Source organism: Pseudophryne corroboree, chromosome 8, assembly GCF_028390025.1.
Source record: "Pseudophryne corroboree isolate aPseCor3 chromosome 8, aPseCor3.hap2, whole genome shotgun sequence".
NCBI lineage: Eukaryota > Metazoa > Chordata > Amphibia > Anura > Myobatrachidae > Pseudophryne > Pseudophryne corroboree.
In genome coordinates, this window is record NC_086451.1 from 359,364,321 (window position 1) to 359,386,137 (window position 21,817).

The 21,817-nt window shown below is 48.8% G+C and overlaps 1 protein-coding gene and 1 pseudogene across 1 annotated transcript in view; both read left to right on the forward strand.

Annotated features, from left to right (window-relative positions):
* The window catches only part of HTR2C (5-hydroxytryptamine receptor 2C), a 1,161,087-nt gene that overhangs the window by 653,880 nt on the left and 485,390 nt on the right, over positions 1-21,817 (forward strand). The gene's annotated exons all lie outside the window — the stretch shown is intronic.
* Positions 101-219, forward strand: LOC134951423 (5S ribosomal RNA; annotated as a pseudogene).

The window sequence follows — 21,817 nt, forward strand, 5'->3', positions numbered from 1 at the left end:
CTACCTTTTATGATTTTGATTGTTTTGGCTGCTTAGGTTACACCTGTTATTGCATGCTAGTGGGTTGTCACTGGATTGCTCGGGCATAGTGGGACTATATAACTACATTCATACCACACTGGTAATGCCCAATCTCGTCTGATCTTGGAAGCTATGCAGTGTTGGGCCTGGTCAGTACTTGGAAGGGATTCCACCTAGGAAGACTAGGTGCTGTAGGTTCAGATATCTGCATGAATATCCCAACAGTGAGCTGGTGCTACCTTATTTCAATACTGCTATCACCTGATGTAACCTGTGTTATACACCTACTTAATAACAGCCTGTTAGTAACATATTGAGCCTGTGTGATCATTTGGATCACAATACACATAGTGTTTATAAAAAACAAAATTCTGGTCCTTATACAAGGCTGATTAACATTAGCTCTGCTTGTGCATCTAATACTTCTCTAAATCCATCTGGGACTGAGTATCTTATAGCCTTCATCACCACTTTCAGTGAACTCTCATTGTTGGTGGGTTCCTGGTCTCCTCTGCACTGGTTATTCCAACAGGGATTACAGTGTTATACCCAAGCAACAAAAGAGATCTATTCCATCTTTGTGCTCTCACACATCTGTTCACTGCCACTTGGCACACAGATGGGCAGTAGAATCTAAGTGGGGCTGTGATAATACACTTTACTTTTTCCTTGACCTCGTATTACTGATGCACACCGACAATTCATCTCCATACTCATATGTTCATACATGGTAGCAGCATCAACATCTTTTTCAGGATAGTTACATGTTGGGAGACCCATTCTACAGGTTATCTTGACCCATAAATGTTGTAGAAAGGTCCCTACATCTACTATATACCGGTGTGAGGTAATACACCATCAGGACGTTTATCAATTTTGTATCATATATTTCCTGTTTCAATCATACAGCCATTCATCGTTGTGATTTGCAGGGTAATTCACTATCTAAAATCAGTGTAATCACAAATATTTTGGCTGTTACATACATTTTTTTTTATCTACAGTATATGCATGCATACCTTCCAACTTTAGAAAGTGTAGAGTCGGCACTAGGAGCACACAAGGCTGAAAAATGGGCGTGACCTTGGGTGGAGTGGGTGTGGCTATGGGCAGGACCTTTTGCCACAACCTCGGTGATTGTCATTTTGGGGGTGTTCCCAGCATTTCCTGAGCAGCTTGGCAGCCCCCGGCTCGCCCCCCACACATGCGCACGCCATCTACTATTCAGTGATCACCGGCTGCTTTGCATAGCAGTGCAGCGGTGATCACATGCTCTCCCAATATGCCCCCACTGCAAGCGGGCGGGATAGTGTCCAAATAGCAGGACTATCCCGCTGGAATCAGGACAGTTGGGAGTTATGTGTATGTGATTCTGTACACTTTATAGCTGGCCTAATAATATGGTTGATACCTTATTTTAATGCATACTTATAAAAGTTATATTTGAAACCTTCTAGTGCCCTTCTAATGCATACTTACCTACCCTCCCGGAATGGCCGGGAGGCTCCCGAAAGTCGGGTGACCCTCCCAGCTTCCCGGAAGATCAGTCAAGTCTCCCGATTTCAGGGGTCACCCCCTGCCCGGCCGCCACTTAGCGAGTAAAGTGGGAGGTCCGGGCAGGCGATGACCCAATTCTTGTTAAATCGCGTCATCATAGCCACGCCCCACGCTGTATAATGCCGGTAATAGCGTCATTACACAGTGGGGGGCGTGGCTTACATGACGCGATCCAGCAGCCACGCCCCCATTCCACCTCTGCCCCCCCCTGTTCCGCCTCTGGCCCGGAGAGAGCAGCCCAAAAGTCAGCAAGTATGTTCTAATGCCTTCTAGTGGCCTTTCTCCTTTTCTCTTTGTATTTTGACTCCTCTGATCTCTCAGCCAGTGATATGAGTAGTCTCTGAAGTGACATTTACTGTATGTTGTTGCACATCCCTGATAAACGCAGGGGTAATAATTAGAGTTTTTTTTGCTGCAGTATAGTCTCCAAATGGCAATGTAATTGTACAGTACATCTGGTTAATACAATAGTTACATTTACCACTGTAATGTCCTTTCATAGTATAACACATCACAGCAGTATATACAGTACAGAGCCGGCCATAGGCATAGGCAAACTAGGTAATTGCCTAGGGCATTTGATATGCGTAGGGGCATCAGCAGCTTCTACTGATTAAAATGATATGCGGCATGCCTATATTCTGTGTGTAGCATTTCATATGCAGATACAGCCACAGACTCACATAGTATATAGACATGCAGCATATCATTTTAATCAGCAGAAGCTGCTTGTGCATCCTAGCCACATAGCAATGCAAAGAAGATGCATTTTCATTAAAAAAGGTGCCCGACGATAGCATTGAGGCCATTTTTATGAGGACTCATCTGTATCCAAGCAGAGGCAGAGGTCACAGTGTTAGTGGCAGTGTGAGTGCTGTGTGCATGTGAGTGGGCTGGTTGTGCAGTAGTGTTCAGAATATGTGTAAGGAGCATTATGTGTATCATGTAAAAATGCATTAATAATGTGCAACATATGTGTAAGGGGCACTATGTGTGTCATTATGTGTCTAAGGGCATTAATAATGTGCAGCATATGTGTAACAGGGTACTACTGTATGTGTGTCATTAAGTGTAAAGGGGCATTAATAATGTGCAGCAAATGTGTAGGTGGCACTGTGTGTCATTATGTGTATAAGGGCATTAATGTGCGGCATATGTGTAAGGGACATTATGTGTAAAAGGGCATTAATAAAGGTTGTCATAATGTGTAAGGCGCATTATGTTTATAAGGACATTAATAAGGTGTCTCATATGTGTAAGGGGCATTACTGTGTGGAATTATGTGTATAAATGCATTACTAATGTGTGGCATTATGTGTATAAGGTGCTCTACTTCGTGGCATTGCTTATAGAAAGGGCACTACTGTGTCTAATGTGAATAAAGAGCAATAGGGTGTGGTGTAATGTGAATAAAGAGCAATTCAGTGTGATGTAATGTGAATAAGCGGCTCTACTGTGAGGAGTAACGTTTGTAAGGTAAAGTGATACTTCTGTGGGAAGTAATATTAATTATGGACACTATCGCATGATCAAATGTGAATAAAGTTGCAGTACTGTGTGGTATAATTGGAATTGGGGTTACTATTGTGTGGCCATGCCCTTGACAGCAAAAACACACCCCTTTTTGGTCTGTGCGCCAAATGTGCGAGCTATTCCTATTTAAAATATAGGGGTACAAACACCAAAATACGGACTGCTATGGGCGAGGGGTGATGGTGCTGGGAAAGAGGTGCAAGGTCAGAGGCGGAACCAGCGGTGGTGCTAGGGGGCACCAGCTAAAATCTTGCCTAGGGCATCATATTGGTTAGGGCCGGCTCTGATACAGTATCAAGGGAACATGGATGTGGAGAGACTGGAGAAGTACAGATCCATTCGTGAAAGCTCTCAGCACTATCACAGCTATAAGAATGATAGAGTCTCTTTAAATCAATGAAAATGGGAAAATATTCTATGGTCGCAAAACCATAGACTTTTCTTTAAAAAGACTTAAACTTAAGTATGCCTTTCATGATCTCTATTTAAAATACATTAGAAAGGTAACTACCATAACTTATCTTTATCTTATTTAGATTTAACATTATTCTATCTAAATCATGCATTTTAAGGGCATAAATTATGATACGCAATCATAATCTTCCAAAATAAATGAGCAAGGTAAACGCAGTTAAGCAAAGCACGAGTACAGTGGTTCAGATGATATTAGCACAGTACTTGAACAAGCCATGAAGTACATACTTACTGGATGAAAGTCACTTTAAAGCTAACAAAGAGGGGGTAATTCAGAGTTGATCACAGCAGCAAATTTGTTAGCAGTTGGGCAAAACCATGTGCACTGCTGGTGTGGCAGATATAACATGTGCAGAGAGAGTTAGATTTGGGTGGGTTATTTTGTTTCTGTGCAGGGTAAATACTGGCTGCTTAATTTGTACACCGCAATATAGATTTCAGTTTGAACACACCCCACCCAAATCTAACTCTCTCTGCATGTTACATCTGCCCCACCTGCAGTGCAACATGGTTTTGCCCAATTGCTAACTTTTTTGGTTTGTTAACAAACCTGAATAAAGCCCATACTGGGTTCCTGAACCTCTCCTGTGCCAAAAAATTATTTTCCATAAGATAATTTCTATTTTAAAGTCTATTTTGAGTGCTGTCTTTAGTAAAATCTATCTATCTATCTATCTATCTATCTATCTATCTATCTATCTATCTATCTATCTATATGTCTACAGTTTTTTAAAAACTTCACCCCCAGACCTGCAGTTCCTGAACCCCTAATTTTCCAGAAAAACAGTACTGTATATATATATATATATATATATATATATATATATATATATATACTGCAACAATGGCTTGGCACTCTGGACAATCTCCTATATAATAGCCCTATTCTGTGACCTTGTGATTCATTTGCTAACGCTGGGCGGAGTCACAACAGTGGGCGGAGTTATTCAAATGAGTCACAGAGATCTGGCCAAATCTACAGGAGACTAGGAGCAGAAGCAGATAGCATGGGCATTGGGCATGTCACAGGCAGGGGTGCATACCTCCCAGCTTTCTGCAGGAGCTTTCTCCAGGCAGAAGGAGGGAAACACACTCGGCGAAAAGGGGGCGTGGCTTCACGGGAGGGCCCCCGTTTTCGTCAGTGAGGGGGCTTGCCCAGCGCTCTGTGAGCTGCTGGCATGCCCCCAGGGGCTGATTATGAGTCCGGGGGGCACAGGGCACTTGAGACAGGGGAGCCCTATCTCATTGCTGTGCCTGCTGTGGGTTGGAGGCGTGGCCTAATCGCGGCCCGCGCGGCCACGCCCCCTTATGCAAATTCCGATTTTTATTTTTATTTTTTTATGGGATTTTGGCCCCTCAGCTAGGGCTAAATCCAGAGGACGTGGTCGCTCCCCCTACACACCCGCACAGGGAGAAGAAAGCAGGGAGACTGCTGCCTCCCTGCAACACCACAGACCTGCCAATATGCAGCAGCGTGTGCTGACTGTAGCACAATGCTGCCGCTGTTGCTGGCAGGACGGGGGGAGCTTCTGAGCTGGGACAGAGCTACTCCAGCCGGGGGGGCCCCCTAAAACTGTGGGGCCAACGGTACGTATCCCCTGGCCACCTCCCCCCCTTAATCCGGCTCTGCTGCTGGAACCCCCCCCCGTAATCCGTACCCCCTGATGCCCCCTCTCCCTCTGTCTCCACTATTCACTGCTGCTCTGCTAAGCAGAACAGCGAGTACAGGAGCTTTCCAACTGCCCCCCCCACCGCCGGACACTGTGACCCGCGGGTGGGACAGCGGGACAGACCCCAAAAAATGGGACTGTCCCGCGAAAATCGGGACATTTGGGAGGTATGGGGGTGTGTGAGGGGTATGTCATACAGACAGACGGGCAGACGGGCACCAGCTCACTGTGTGCTTGACCCCCCACATCGGCATACTCAGCTGGGTCTCTCAGGTGCGGAGGAGCGTCACTTTCTGACACACTCCACGCTTCTTAGCTGCAGTTTAGTGGGGCACCTGCCGCTGTGCAGGTTCCATACTGCCTCTGTTATCTCCAGCCCCGGCAACCCCACCGCTAGCTGCAGCGCTGCCACCCGCAGTGGAGTGCGCCCAGCTCATTCACACACTTTAGCTGGCGGGTAGCGCTGCAGAAATCCGAGCTGCTTGCAGGCTCTGACCCACTCCTCCCTCCAGCCGCAGCGTCTCCTGGGAGCTAACCAGTCACTCCCAGTCTCCCCTTACCACAGTGCCCGGAAGCCGTGAGGTCCGCGCCACGTGCATGCTATGACCCCCTCCTCCCTCCAGCCGCAGCATCTCCTGGGGGCAAACCAGTCATTTCCAGTCTCACCTTACCACAGTGCCCGGCAGCTGCGCGAGGTCTGCGGTGTGTGACTGAGGAGGGGGGAGGGATGCGGACTGGCAGAGAAAGCAGGACTCCAGCCTGAGAGAGTCAGCCATGCCAAGTCTCCAGCAGCAGCAGATCCCAACAGGTTGGAATGGAACAGCAGCAGCCAGCAGCAGTGACTCCGGTAAGACACATCTGTCTGTCACCACTGTTTTGTCCCTAATACCAATCTCTCCCGTGCCCTGTGTTCTGTCATGTCCCTGTCACCCCTGGCCTTGCCCTGCCACCCTTATTCTGGCCCTTTCACCCTTATCCTGGCCCTTTCACCCTTATCCTGGCCCTGTCACCCTTATGCTGGCCCTGTTACCCCTATCCTGGCCCTGTCACCCCTGTGCTTGCCCTGTCAACCCTATACTGGCCCCGTCACCCCTGTTCTGGTCCTGCCGCCCCTACCCTGGCCCTGTCACCCCTATCCTGTCCCTATCATTTCTGTCCAGGCCCTGTCACCCCTGTCCTGGCCCCGTCACCCCTGTCCTGGCACCGTCACCCCTGTCCTGGCCCCGTCAACCCTTTACTGACCCTGTCACCCCTGTCCTGGCCCTGTTACTGCATACCCTCCAACTACCTTTTATGGCATGTACAGTACCCGCAGCGCCTCCAGACCTCTCCCCAATGCACTACACCTCCGCACCTTCCCCTCCACCACATGCGGCACTCCACCCCTCCCCCACATGCTGTGCCTCCAGACCCCCTACACCACCCGTGGCTCCCACTCCTCCACCCCTTCACCACCCACAGCACCTCCAGGCCCCTTCCACCATTCACCCCCCTTATACGTCTCCCCCCACACCTGCCCCCCTCCACCCGCAGCATCTGCAGACACCCTCCTCCATCAGCGGTCCCCCCCTCACCCACCCCTCCCCCACCAATGGCACCCCCGCACCTGCCCCTCCACCACCTGCAGCACCTCCGGACCTCCTTTCCCATCCGCCGCAACACCCGTACCTGCCCCTACCCTACCCATGGTGCCTGCGGTCCCCTACCCAACCCCCGGCACACCCATCCCACAGCACCTCCGGAACCCTTCACCCATCCACAACATCCCCACACCTGCCCCTCTCCCACCCGTGGCACCCCTGCCCCTCTCCCACCTGCAGTGCCTCCGGACCCCTCCCCCATCTGCATCCCCCACTCCTCTGCCCCTCCCCCACGCGCAGCACCTCCCGAACCTTCCCCATCCGGGCCCCACCCCCACTTCTGCCTCCCCTCCACCCGCAGCATCTACAGACACCATCCGCAGTCCCCCCCGCATCCGCTACATTCTGTACATCGTGCCCTGCAGGTGCTGTTCACGCCGTCGCAAGGGTCTGCGCCTCCTTCACCATCGCACGCCCTTTCATTGTGCAACATTTAACCACTAACAAAGGAATGCAGGTAATACTCCATATAATACAAATATTAAACCCCAGAAAGGCATGCAAGGGTTAAGGGGGCGTAGCCCCTTGCGACGGTGTGAAGAGCGTCCGTAGGGCGCGATGAAGCACCTAGTATAGGAATAAATGTGGTGCCCTCCCCACATGCATAGATAGTTCCTCGGTTCTTATAAATAAGAATAAAGGGCGGCACTCCAATTTCTTCAATATAAATAGATTCCTTTAGTGAAACTTCATGACGACGATTTAACATGAAGTTTCACTAAAGGAATCTATTTATATTGAAGAAATTGGAGTGCCGCCCTTTATTCCTATTTATAAGAACCGAGTAGCTATATATATATATATATATATATATATATATAGAGGAGAAAGTCAGCGGCACTCAGCAGACGAAATGATGAATTAAAGTGTCTTTAATGTGGTCCTACGCCGTTTCGGGGACTAACCCCCGTCTTCAGGGACAAATCATACATGATTTGTCCCTGAAGACGAGGGTTAGTCCCCGAAACGGCATAGGACCACATTAAAGACACTTTAATTCATCATTTCGTCTGCTGAGTGCCGCTTACTTTCTCCTCTATCTATTGGATCTTGCCACGGATCACAGAGGGCACCGCAGCAAGTATTACCTTGTATACCCATTTGAGTGCCGAACCTAACCGCTGTCTATATATATATACTTACAAATACATGCACAGAAACACACATATACATAATAGCACAATAGTCCAGTATTCTAATAAACAAATAAGCTGTAGATGGTGCCCACACATTTAAAAGTAATAATTGGGACCATGGGTGAGGCACTCAGCTCGGCTTAATAAATCCACCATATGATAGTGGCAAACACATTGTTGTAAACTTTGTGTGTTGGATTTATTATGCTGAGTGCCGCAAACAATGGATCGATTGATCTGTCTATCTATTTATCTAGCGCACACATATTACGCAGCGCTTTACAGAGAATATTTGCTCATTCACATCAGTCCCTGCCCCAGTGGAGCTTACACTCTATATTCCCTATCACATGTACCCGCAGACATTCATGCTATGGTTAATTTTGTTGGGAGCCAATTAGCCTACCAGTATATTTTGGGATTGTGGGAGGAAACCAGAGCACCCGGAGGAAACCCACGCAAGTACGGGGAGAATATACAAACTCCACACAGTTAGGGCCATGGTGGGAATCAAACCCACAACCTCAGTGCTGTGAGGCAGTAATGCTAACCATTACACCATCTGTACTGCCCCAAAATATATTAATATAAAGCTAACAAGTTCCGGAGACATTTGCTAATTGCACTGGAAAACATTGAATTAATTAAGAACAAGTAGATGCATTATTAGGTGTTCTGCTGTATATCAGGCTATAATGCACCATCAGCTTGGTTTAATTTAAGATGTACTTTACACAGAAAAATATAATTGTTAAATGTATGTTTTACATATGCAAACATTTATTTAGGAGGTATATTAAATATATTTGTAAATAGATGCTGCCAATTAAAAATATTTTAATTATGCCAATAATATGGAACACATATAATGCTTTAAGCTGTTTCCTTTCCATATTTTAATGTTTTTGAATTAAACTGAGATGAAGGAACAACCTGTACTGTAATGGGACCAAGCTTATTCATTTTATAGAGTAAAACCCATTTTTGTGTTCAACTAATCATATATAATAAAAAGCAAACACTGCTCCACAACTCTATGGGGGAGGGGGCAAATTCAAGTATATTAAGCGCCAGCCTCCACTAAATGGTGCCTGACAGAGCAGTTGAAGTCTTGCTCCATTCTGGCGTGCACAGCCGCTGGTGCGGACATTGCTGTATACAGTGCTTAAAGTGGTCCTAGAGAGGTGGTGGAACTCACCCCCCTCCCCACGGTGCCCATTTAATAAAGGTATTGCGCGCGCCTACGACGCGCGCAGCAAAAAGGGGGTGTGGCCTCAAAAAGAAAGGGGCGTGGTCACACAATAGTAATAATGCCCACAGTAGTAGTACCCAAGTGGAAATTTTGAAGTGGGGGTATGGAAAAGTGAAGGGTGCAATTATGTGCGCGCCGAAGGCGCGCGCACTCCTGACAAGGGGGCGTGGCCACGCAAAAGGGGGCGTGCCCTTCAGTGTAGTTTACCACACCATATACCCCTTATACACATTATGCACCACAATAGTAGGACCCCTTTCACATTATACCTCACAGTATGAGTCGAAATTCACATTTATACCACACAGTATGAGCCACATTCATATTACACCACACAGTATGAGCCAAATTCACATTACACCACACAGTATGAGCCAAATTCACATTACACCACACGGTATGAGCCGAAATTCACATTACACCACACAGTATGAGCCGAAATTCACATTATAGCACACGGTATGAGCCGAAATTCACATTACACCACACAGTATGAGCCGAAATTCACATTATAGCAAACAGGATGAGCCGAAATTCACATTATAGCACACGGTATGAGCCGAAATTCACATTATAGCACACGGTATGAGCCGAAATTCACATTATAGAGTGACAGGGAGAGTGACAGCAGGGACATGGAAAGTGACAGCAGGGACATGGAAAGTGACAGCAAGGGAATACAGTAGGGACTAGGGAGAGAGAAAGGCAGCAGGTTAGATTACCTGTTTAGCAGCGGCGGTGGTCTGCGGTGCTGTGGATGAGTAGGCTGTGGTAGGCGTGACGTGGAGGAGGCTGTGGGCCTCGGAGATAGTGCGGAGGAGGAGGCTGTGGGTGCGCAGAGGTCCAAGGGCGGGGCGGCAGAAGAGGCTGAGGGCGGCTGCAGTGGATCTGGAACCAGGCTGGCTTTATTATCCCTGCCGCCGCATCGAGATCCTGTGACCACGGCGCTAATATTTCAAAACTGCTGCGGACCGGCAGCCAATCAGCGACAGATTTGAACTAGTAGCGCCGCGGTCACAGGAGTTCGATGCAGCGGCAGGGATAATAAAGCCGGCCTGGTCCCAGATCCGCCTCAGCTGGGAGTCTGGAACCTGGGCTTCCAGTGCGGCGGCGATGGTAGGGGTGGAGCGACGGACGGCGGACCGGGAACGCAGCTTCTTTGTCGGCCCATACAGTAATGCCTTCAGCAGTAGCACCCCTTATACAATGCCCACAGTAGTAGTGCCCCTTATGCAATGCCCCCAACAGTAGTGCCCCTTATGAAGTGCCCCCTTTACAATGCCCTCATTAACTGTGCACCCCATCAGTAATGCCCTTAATGGTAATGCCCCTGTGTAGTATTGCCCCTAGTCGTTTAGCCCCAGTAGTCATGCCCATACTGGTAATGCCCCTGCAGTTATGACCCCAGCAATTTACTCCCCCCCCTTTAGTTTAACCTCTGAGTGGTAATGCCCCCAGTAGTTTTGCCCTCATGTAGTTTGCCCCATGTAGTTTATCCCCCAGTGGTAATGCCCCCTGCAGTTGTGCCCCCAGTTGTTTAGCCCCTGTAGTTTAGCCCCCATGTAGTTTGCCAAAGTTAGTAATGTCCCCAGTAGTTTGCCCCCTTGTAGTTATACCCCCAGTAGTTTAGCTCCTGTAATTATGCCCCTTTGTACTTTAGCCCCCAGTAGTAATGCTGCCAGTAGTTTACCCCTTTGTAGCTTGCCCCCTTGTAGTAATGCCCCCAGTAGTTTGCCCCTTGTAGTTTGCCCCAGCAGTAAAGCCCCCCAGTAGTTTGCCCCCAGTACTAAAGCCCCCCAGTAGTTTGCCCCTCTGTAGTTTGCCCCAGTAGTAAAGCCCCCCAGTAGTTTGCCCCTCTGTAGTTTGCCCCAGTAGTAAAGCCCCCCAGTAGTTTTGCCCCTCGGTAGTTTGCCCCAGTAGTAAAGCCCCCCAGTAGTAAAAGCCCCCCAGTAACTAGCCCCCAGTAGAAACACCGCTAGTGGTACACATATAGGAGGGAGGGGGGGGGGAGCACCATACTTACCAAGCCCCGCTCCCGCCGCAGTCCTCTCTCGCCGCCCGCTCCTCGGCACTATGGGAGAGACGTCATGACGTCTCTCCCATAGCGCGCACTGACAGAGCCGGAAGCCGGAGCTCAGTACTGAGCTCCGGCTGCCGCTGCGGAGAGGGAGAAGGGCGCCCGCTGGTATAGCGATCTCAGCGGGCGCCCGGCATCTCCCTGCAGCGCCGCCCGGGACATCGGGTTAGTGAGCCGGGGGAGGCGGAACTGCGTTCCGTCTCCTGGTGGAACTGACGGAACGCAGTTCCGCCCCGTTCCAGCTCACTTTAACCCCTGGCTGTATACCTCTCAACTTTATGTTTGGGTGAAGAGTGACTTTGGTGCGGCGTAGCCGGCCCTGCCGGGAAAAGGAGTCGTGGACTCAGGAAAGGGGCGTGGCTTCACAGGAGTGCCACTATTGTAAGCCACACCCCCATTTTCGGCACTGAGGGGGCATGCCCAGCACTTTGTGAGCTGTTGGCATGCCCCCTCTCCCTCTGTCTCCCCGTGAATAGACGCTGTGCACATGCACACAGCATCTATTCACTGCTGATAGAGCCTCCCAACTGTCCCCCCCCCATGGCTAGACACTGATGCCCACAGGTGGGCCAGCGGGACAGTCCCAAAAAAATGGGATTGTCCCGCGAAAATCGGGACAGTTAGGAAGTATGTTGCTGTAATGTTTTTCCGCCATTTTGACAGGCTGGTAACTGGTATTGTAACGAAAACTAGCATGCAGATCACATCCTGGTTATGGACTTTCATATGCAGATCATATTTGCATATGAATGCAGGGGCATTTTCCAAAAGCGAAAGGGGACTGTACACCCACAGTATGAATGTGCTTATGGAGAGATAGGAGCATTTACCATGGTACATATCTAGGAAAAATGCAACAACATTTTCTTCTGATGTTACATATGTTGTTTTAGTCCAATATAGAAAATACTCTGTGTCTCTCAGCCTGCTCCTCCTTCACTCTGTATCTCTCAGCGTGCTCCCCCTTCACTCTGTGTCTGTAAGCCTCCCCCTTCACTCTATGTCTCTCAGTCTGCTCCCCCTTCACTCTGTGTCCCACAGCCTGCTCCCCCTTCACACAGTTTCTCACAGCCTGCTCCCCCTTCACTCTGTGTCTCTCAGCCTCCCCCTTCACTCTGTGTCTCTCATCCTGCCCCCCTTCACTCTGTGTCTCTCAGCCTGCTCCCCCTTCACTCTGTGTCCCAAAACCTGCTCCCCCTTCACTCTGTATCTCTCAATCGGCTCCCCTTCACTCTGTATCTCACAGTCTGCTCCCCCTTCACTCTGTGTCTCTCAGCCTGCTCCCCCTTCACTCTGTGTCTCTCAACCTGCTCCCCCTTCACTCTGTATCTCGCAGTCTGCTCCCCCTTCACTCTGTGTCTTTCAACCTCTCCCTTCACTCTGTCTCTCAGCCTGCTCCCCCTTCACTCTGTGTCTCTCAGCCTGTTCCACCTTCAATCTGTATCTCACAGTCTGCTCGCCTTCACTCTTTGTCTCTCAGCCTGCTCCCCCTTCACTCTGTGTCTCTCACTCTGCTCCCCCTTCACTCTGTGTTTCTCATCCTGCTCCCCCTTCACTCTGTGTCTCTCAGCCAGCTCCCCCTTCACTCTGTGTCTCTCAGCCTGCTACCCCTTCACTCTGTGTCTCTCAGACTCCTCCCCCTTCACTCTGTGTCTCTCAGCCTGCTACCCCTTCACTCTGTGTCTCTCAGCCTCCTCCCCCTTCACTCTGTGTCTTTCAGCCTGCTCCCCCTTCACTCTGTGTCCACAGCCTGCTCCCCCTTCACGCAGTGTCTCACAGCCTGCTCCCCCTTCACTCTGTGTCTCTCAGCCTCCCCCTTCACTCTGTGTCTCTCAGCTTGCTCCCCCTTCACTCTGTGTCTCTCATCCTGCCACCCTTCACTCTGTGTCTCTCAGCTTGCTCCCCCTTCACTCTGTGTCCCAAAACCTGCTCCCCCTTCACTCTGTATCTCTCAATCGGCTCCCCTTCACTCTGTATCTCACAGTCTGCTCCCCCTTCACTCTGTGTCTTTCAGCCTGCTCCTTCTTCACTCTGTGTCTCTCAGTCTGCTCCCCCTTCACTCTGTATCTCGCAGTCTGCTCCCCCTTCACTCTGTGTCTTTCAACCTCCCCCTTCACTCTGTGTCTCTCAGCCTGCTCCCCCTTCACTCTGTGTCTCTCAGCCTGTTCCACCTTCAATCTGTATCTCACAGTCTGCTCGCCTTCACTCTGTGTCTCTCAGCCTGCTCCCCCTTCACTCTGTGTCTCTCAGCCTGCTCCCCCTTCACTCTGTGTCTCTCAGTCTGCTCCCCCTGCACTCTGTGTTTCTCATCCTGCTCCCCCTTCACTCTGTGTCTCTCAGCCTGCTCCCCCTTCACTCTGTGTCTCTCAGCCTGCTACCCCTTCACTCTGTGTCTCTCAGCCTCCTTCCCCTTCACTCTGTGTCTTTCAGCCTCCTCCCCCTTCACTCTGTATCTCGCAATCTGCTCCCCCTTCACTCGCTGTCTCTCAGTCTGCTCCACCTTCACTCTGTGTCTTTCAGCCTGTTCCACATTCACTCTGTGTCTCTCAGTCTGCTCCCCCTTCACTCTGTGTCTCTCAGCCTGCTCCCCCTTCACTCTGTGTCTCTCAGCCTGCTCCCCCTTCACTCTGTGTCTCTCAGTCTGCTCCCCCTTCACTCTGTGTTTCTCATCCTGCTCCCCCTTCACTCTGTGTCTCTCAGCCTGCTCCCCCTTCACTCTGTGTCTCTCAGCCTGCTACCCCTTCACTCTGTGTCTCTCAGCCTCCTTCCCCTTCACTCTGTGTCTTTCAGACTCCTCCCCCTTCACTCTGTATCTCGCAATCTGCTCCCCCTTCACTCGCTGTCTCTCAGTCTGCTCCACCTTCACTCTGTGTCTTTCAGCCTGCTCCCCCTTCACTCTGTATCTCGCAGTCTGCTCCCCCTTCACTCTGTGTCTCACAGTCTGCTCCCCCTTCACTCTGTGTCTCTCAGCCTGCTCCCCCTTCACTCTGTATCTCACAGTCTGCTCCCCCTTCACTCTGTGTCTTTCAACTTCCCCCTTCACTCTGTGTCTCTCAGTCTGCTCCCCCTTAACTCTGTGTCTCTCAGTCTGTTCCACCTTCACTCTGTGTTTCATAGCCTGCTTCACCTTCACTCTGTGTCCCACAGCCTACTCCCCCTTCACTCTGTGTCTCACAGTATGCTCCCTCTTCATTCTGTGTTTCTCAGCTTCCCCCTTCACTCTGTGTCTCTCAGCCTGCTCCCCCTTCACTCTGTGTCTTTCAGCCTGCTCCCCCTTCACTCTGTGTCTTTCAGCCTCCCCCTTCACTCTGTGTCTCTCAGCCTGCTCCCCCTTCACTCTGTGTCTTTCAGCCTCCCCCTTCACTCTGTGTCTCTCAGCCTGCTCCCCCTTCTCTCTGTGTCTCTCAGCCTGCTCCCCTTCACTCTGTGTCTCTCAGCCTGCTCCCCCTTCACTCTGTGTTTCTCAGCCTGCTCCCCCTTCACTCTGTGTCTCTCAGCCTGCTCCCCCTTCATTCTATGTCTCTCTGCCTCCACCTTCACTCTGTGTCTCTCAGCCACCCCCTTCACTCTGTGTCTCTCAGCCTGCTCCTCCTTCACTCTGTCTTTTCAGCCTCCCCCTTCACTCTGTGTCTGTCAGCCTGCTCCCCCTTCGCTCTGTGTCTCTCAGCCTGCTCCCCCTTCACTCTGTCTCTCAGCCTGCTCCTCCTTCACTCTGTGTCTTTTCAGCCTCCTCCTTCACTCTGTGTCTCTCAGCCACCCCCTTCACTCTGTGTCTCTCAGCCACCCCCTTCACTCTGTCTCTCAGCCTGCTCCTCCTTCACTCTGTGTCTTTTCAGCCTCCCCCTTCACTCTGTGTCTCTCAGCCTGCTCCCCCTTCACTCTGTGTCTCTCAGCTTGCTCCCCCTTCTCTCTGTGCATAACTAGCATGTAGCAAGCTATAGTCTGCCCTAAACAAAGTGCAGTTTACTGATGTAGCCACGGTCATCCATCTTACGATGCATATGCGTCGCAACATAGATAGTGCAACTAGTACTATGGTACTCTCTATACTGGCCAGGTTGTTGGGAAGGGGGCTCTCTATGTCTGTCTGTCCTTACCCAGTTTTGTTCTATTACTGTTGTTACAATTGTAAAGTGCAATGGAATTTGCTGCATTATATAAGAAACTGTTAATAATTAAATAAATACATAAACTGAGACATTGTGCCGTGTGTAGGGGCCTGTACAACTATTGTACATGAGTGTGCCAGCTACAAAGAGATTGTCATGAGAAAATCCTCATTATTAACTCAGCTTTCAAATTATGTCAGAGTCCCTAGTGTGCAGATTCAATTAGTCCAGCACAAATAACATACTAGAAAATTCAGGTGCATGTCAAAAAAAACATAATGTAACATGGGATTGAAAAGTTCAGCACATGTGGAACATTATTGTTGTACTTCAAATGGAAAATAGAGTAGTCATGGAAAAATAAATATGTTTTTCTTTGATTTATAACCGGAATTGGGCTGTATCACAAAATATGATGCCAGGATGACAAGCAAATGGTGTACAGTAATCTCTGATCTAACCCCATTTATGTCTGCAGAGATTCTGTAACATACTGTAGACCTTCTGTACAGCATGTAGGAGAGCCAGCACTCTGCAAACCACTGGTATAAGATAAAATGACATTCTATGAAGTTCCATTAAAATCACAGTGCGTTCAAAAATATTGCCGTATGTGTTTCTGTTTTAGCTGTAAACTTGTGTCTCTAGGTAAATGCTCTGAGTCATATATTCAATAAGAGTCGGGTCCATTCCGACATGCAGTTGTCGGAATGGACCCGACAACCCCTATTTAAAGAGCGGCCAAATCCGACTGTCGGATTTGGCTGTTCCCTGTGTCCTGTCCTGCCGCTGCTGTCAGCGGCTTCCGGGTGCGCTGCCAGCAGCGGCGGGGGGAGCAGTGTGCGGCGGCCGTCGAGGGGAGCAGTGTGCGGCGGCGGGGGGAGCAGTGTGCGGCGGCCGGCGGGGAAGCTTCCAGCGGCGGCCGGAGCTGGCAGCGGGAGTGATCTGTAAGGGCGCCGGAGGAGGCACTGCAGGTACTATCATCCCTGTAGCCCGCCGCACCGCTCCCCGTCTCATCAGCTCAATCCGACTTGTTTTCATGTCGGATTGAGTTTGTCGAAAAGGGAGCCAAAACCTGTCGGATTTGGCCCTTTTTCCGACAGCAGCAGGCGGATCAGCAGGTATTCCGCCGATCCACCTGCTTTCCGACAGCATTCCGAAAAGTCAGGTTTCCCGACTTGTCAGAAAAAATGTGCCCCTATTGAATAGGTCGGAACCCCTTCTGACTTATTCCAGTCGGAAACTGCCGTCTTTCCGACAAGACGGCAGTTTCCGACTCTTATTGAATATAGCCCATAGGAGTAAAGATGTATTTCGAAAGTGAGTTGTTATTTTAATGGATTTCAGTAATTGTTATTTTATTTCCTGTTTGTGTCTTTTTCTTCATTCTACATATGCAAAATAGTATGATCGCCAGCCTGGTACTTGCAGGGAGTGCCGGTTTAATCCACATCAATTGGCTTTGAAGTTGAAGCTGTTTTGACAGACTTGCACGATGTACCCCAACCATTGTCAGCTACCATATTAGGAAGCTAAGGCAGTAGGGGGCACTCATGCAAAGACTAGAGATGCCCCCCATTTCCACAAAATTCATATTGCAAACAACTGTATATTAGTGATGAGCGGGTTCGGTTTCTCGGAAACTGAACCCCCCCGAACTTCACGCTTTTTACACGGGTCCGAGGCAGACTCGGATCTTCCCGCCTTGCTCGGCTAACCCGAGCGCGCCCGAACGTCATCATCCCGCTGTCGGATTCTCGCGAGGCTCGTATTCTATCGCGAGACTCGGATTCTATATAAGGAGCCGCGCGTCGCCGCCATTTTCACACATGCATTGAGATTGATAGGGAGAGGACGTGGCTGGCGTCCTCTCCGTTTAGAGTAGACTAGAGAGTAGTAGAGAGTAGAGACACTTGATTTACTAATTTTGGGGAGCATATTAGGACGGAGTACTACTTGCTGATAGTGTGACCAGTGACCACCAGTTTAATTAATCCGTTCTCTGCCTGAAAAAAAACGATACACAGTGTGACACAGTCACATACCATATCTGTGCTCAGCCTCAGTGTGCCCTCAGTGTGCTGCATCATCTATGTAATACTGTATATCTGACTGTGCTGAGTGCTCACTGCTCACACAGCTTAATTGTGGGGGAGACTGGGGAGCAGTTATAGCAGGAGTACATATTTTAACAGTGCACACTTTTGCTGCCAGAGTGCCACTGCCAGTGCCAGTGTGACTGACCAGTGACCACTGACCACCAGTATATTGTGATTGTCTGCCTGAAAAAGTTAAACACTCGTCGTGTGGTGTTTTTATTCTATAAACGCATTCTGCTGACAGTGTCCAGCAGGTCCGTCATTATATAATATATACCTGTCCGGCTGCAGTAGTGATATATATATATATTTTTTATATCATTATCATCCAGTCTATATTAGCACTGCAGCAGACGCAGTACGGTAGTCCACGGCTGTAGCTACCTCTGTGTCGGCAGTCGCTCGTCCATCCATAATTGTATACCACCTACCTGTGGTGTTTTTTTTTTTCTATCTTCTTGATACTAGTAGCTTATTTTAGGAGTCTGCAGTGCTGAGCTGACAGTGTCCAGCAGGTCCGTCATTATATAATATATACCTGTCCGGCTGCAGTAGTGATATATATATATTTTATATCTCATTATCATCCAGTCTATATTAGCAGCAGACGCAGTACGGTAGTCCACGGCTGTAGCTACCTCTGTGTCGGCAGTCGCTCGTCCATCCATAATTGTATACCACCTACCCGTGGTGTTTTTTTTTCTTTCTATCTTCTTGATACTAGTAGCTTACTTTAGGAGTCTGCAGTTCTGAGCTGACAGTGTCCAGCAGGTCCGTCATTATATAATATATACCTGTCCGGCTGCAGTAGTGATATATATATATTTTATATCTCATTATCATCCAGTCTATATTAGCAGCAGACGCAGTACGGTAGTCCACGGCTGTAGCTACCTCTGTGTCGGCAGTCGCTAGTCCATCCATAATTGTATACCACCTACCTGTGGTGTTTTTTTTTTCTATCTTCTTGATACTACTAGTAGCTTACTTTAGGAGTCTGCAGTGCTGAGCTGACAGTGTCCAGCAGGTCCGTCATTATATAATATATACCTGTCCGGCTGCAGTAGTGATATATATATATATTTTTTATATCATTATCATCCAGTCTATATTAGCAGCAGATGCAGTACGGTAGTCCACGGCTGTAGCTACCTCTGTGTCGGCAGTCGCTCGTCCATCCATAATTGTATACCACCTACCTGTGGTGTTTTTTTTTTTCTATCTTCTTGATACTAGTAGCTTACTTTAGGAGTCTGCAGTGCTGAGCTGACAGTGTCCAGCAGGTCCGTCATTATATAATATATACCTGTCCGGCTGCAGTAGTGATATATATATATATATTTTATATCTCATTATCATCCAGTCTATATTAGCAGCAGACGCAGTACGGTAGTCCACGGCTGTAGCTACCTCTGTGTCGGCAGTCGCTAGTCCATCCATAATTGTATACCACCTACCTGTGGTGTTTTTTTTTTTTTTTCTATCTTCTTGATACTACTAGTAGCTTACTTTAGGAGTCTGCAGTGCTGAGCTGACAGTGTCCAGTAGGTCCGTCATTATATAATATATACCTGTCCGGCAGCAGTAGTGATATATATATATATTTTTTATATCATTATCATCCAGTCTATATTAGCAGCAGACGCAGTACGGTAGTCCACGGCTGTAGCTACCTCTGTGTCGGCAGTCGCTAGCTCATCCATAATTGTATACCACCTACCTGTGGTGTTTTTTTTTTTCTATCTTCTTGATACTACTAGTAGCTTACTTTAGGAGTCTGCAGTGCTGAGCTGACAGTGTCCAGCAGGTCCGTCATTATATAATATATACCTGTCTGGCTGCAGTAGTGATATATATATATATATATTTTTTTTTTTATATCATTATCATCCAGTCTATATTAGCAGCAGACGCAGTACGGTAGTCCACGGCTGTAGCTACCTCTGTGTCGGCAGTCGCTCGTCCATCCATAATTGTATACCACCTACCTGTGGTGTTTTTTTTTTCTATCTTCTTGATACTAGTAGCTTACTTTAGGAGTCTGCAGTGCTGAGCTGACAGTGTCCAGCAGTTCCGTCATTATATAATATATATCTGTCCGGCTGCAGTAGTGATATATATATATTTTATATCTCATTATCATCCAGTCTATTTAGCAGCAGACGCAGTACGGTAGTCCACGGCTGTAGCTACCTCTGTGTCGGCAGTCGCTAGTCCATCCATAATTGTATACCACCTACCTGTGGTGTTTTTTTTTTTTTTTCTATCTTCTTGATACTACTAGTATCTTACTTTAGGAGTCTGCAGTGCTGAGCTGACAGTGTCCAGCAGGTCCGTCATTATATAATATATACCTGTCCGGCTGCAGTAGTGATATATATATATTTTTTATATCATTATCATCCAGTCTATATTAGCAGCAGACGCAGTACGGTAGTCCACGGCTGTAGCTACCTCTGTGTCGGCAGTCGCTCGTCAATCCATAAGTATACTAGTATCCATCCATCTCCATTGTTTACCTGAGGTGCCTTTTAGTTGTGCCTATTAAAATATGGAGAACAAAAATGTTGAGGTTCCAAAAATAGGGAAAGATCAAGATCGACTTTCACCTCGTGCTGAAGCTGCTGCCACTAGTCATGGCCGAGACGATGAAATGCCAGCAACGTCGTCTGCCAAGGCCGATGCCCAATGTCATAGTACAGAGCATGTAAAATCCAAAACACCAAATATCAGTAAAAAAATGACTCAAAAATCTAAAATAAAATTGTCGGAGGAGAAGCGTAAACTTGCCAATATGCCATTTACCACACGGAGTGGCAAGGAACGGCTGAGGCCCTGGCCTATGTTCATGGCTAGTGGTTCAGCTTCACATGAGGATGGAAGCACTCAGCCTCTCGCTAGAAAAATGAAAAGACTCAAGCTGGCAAAAGCACAGCAAAGAACTGTGCGTTCTTCGAAATCACAAATCCACAAGGAGAGTCCAATTGTGTCGTTTGCGATGCCTGACCTTCCCAACACTGCAAGGAGAGTCCAATTGTGTCGTTTGCGATGCCTGACCTTCCCAACACTGGACGTGAAGAGCATGCGCCTTCCACCATTTGCACGCCCCCTGCAAGTGCTGGAAGGAGCACCCGCAGTCCAGTTCCTGATAGTCAGATTGAAGATGTCAGTGTTGAAGTACACCAGGATGAGGAGGATATGGGTGTTGCTGGCGCTGGGGAGGAAATTGACCAGGAGGATTCTGATGGTGAGGTGGTTTGTTTAAGTCAGGCACCCGGGGAGACACCTGTTGTCCGTGGGAGGAATAGGGCCATTGACATGCCTGGTGAAAATACCAAAAAAATCAGCTCTTCGGTGTGGAAGTATTTCAACAGAAATGCGGACAACATTTGTCAAGCCGTGTGTTGCCTTTGTCAAGCTGTAATAAGTAGGGGTAAGGACGTTAACCACCTCGGAACATCCTCCCTTATACGTCACCTGCAGCGCATTCATCATAAGTCAGTGACAAGTTCAAAAACTTTGGGCGACAGCGGAAGCAGTCCACTGACCAGTAAATCCCTTCCTCTTGTAACCAAGCTCACGCAAACCACCCCACCAACTCCCTCAGTGTCAATTTCCTCCTTCCCCAGGAATGCCAATAGTCCTGCAGGCCATGTCACTGGCAATTCTGACGAGTCCTCTCCTGCCTGGGATTCCTCCGATGCATCCTTGCGTGTAACGCCTACTGCTGCTGGCGCTGCTGTTGTTGCTGCTGGGAGTCGATGGTCATCCCAGAGGGGAAGTCGTACTCGTAAGACCACTTTTACTACTTCCACCAAGCAATTGACTGTCCAACATTTCTTTGCGAGGAAGATGAAATATCACAGCAGTCATCCTGCTGCAAAGCGGATAACTGAGGCCTTGGCATCCTGGGCGGTGAGAAACGTGGTTCCGGTATCCATCATTACTGCAGAGGCAACTAGAGACTTGTTGGAGGTACTGTGTCCCCGGTACCAAATACCATCTAGGTTCCATTTCTCTAGGCAGGCGATACCGAAAATGTACACAGACCTCAGAAAAAGACTCACCAGTGTCCTAAAAAATGCAGTTGTACCCAATGTCCACTTAACCACGGACATGTGGACAAGTGGAGCAGGGCAGACTCAGGACTATATGACTGTGACAGCCCACTGGGTAGATGTATGGACTCCCGCCGCAAGAACAGCAGCGGCGGCACCAGTAGCAGCATCTCGCAAATGCCAACTCTTTC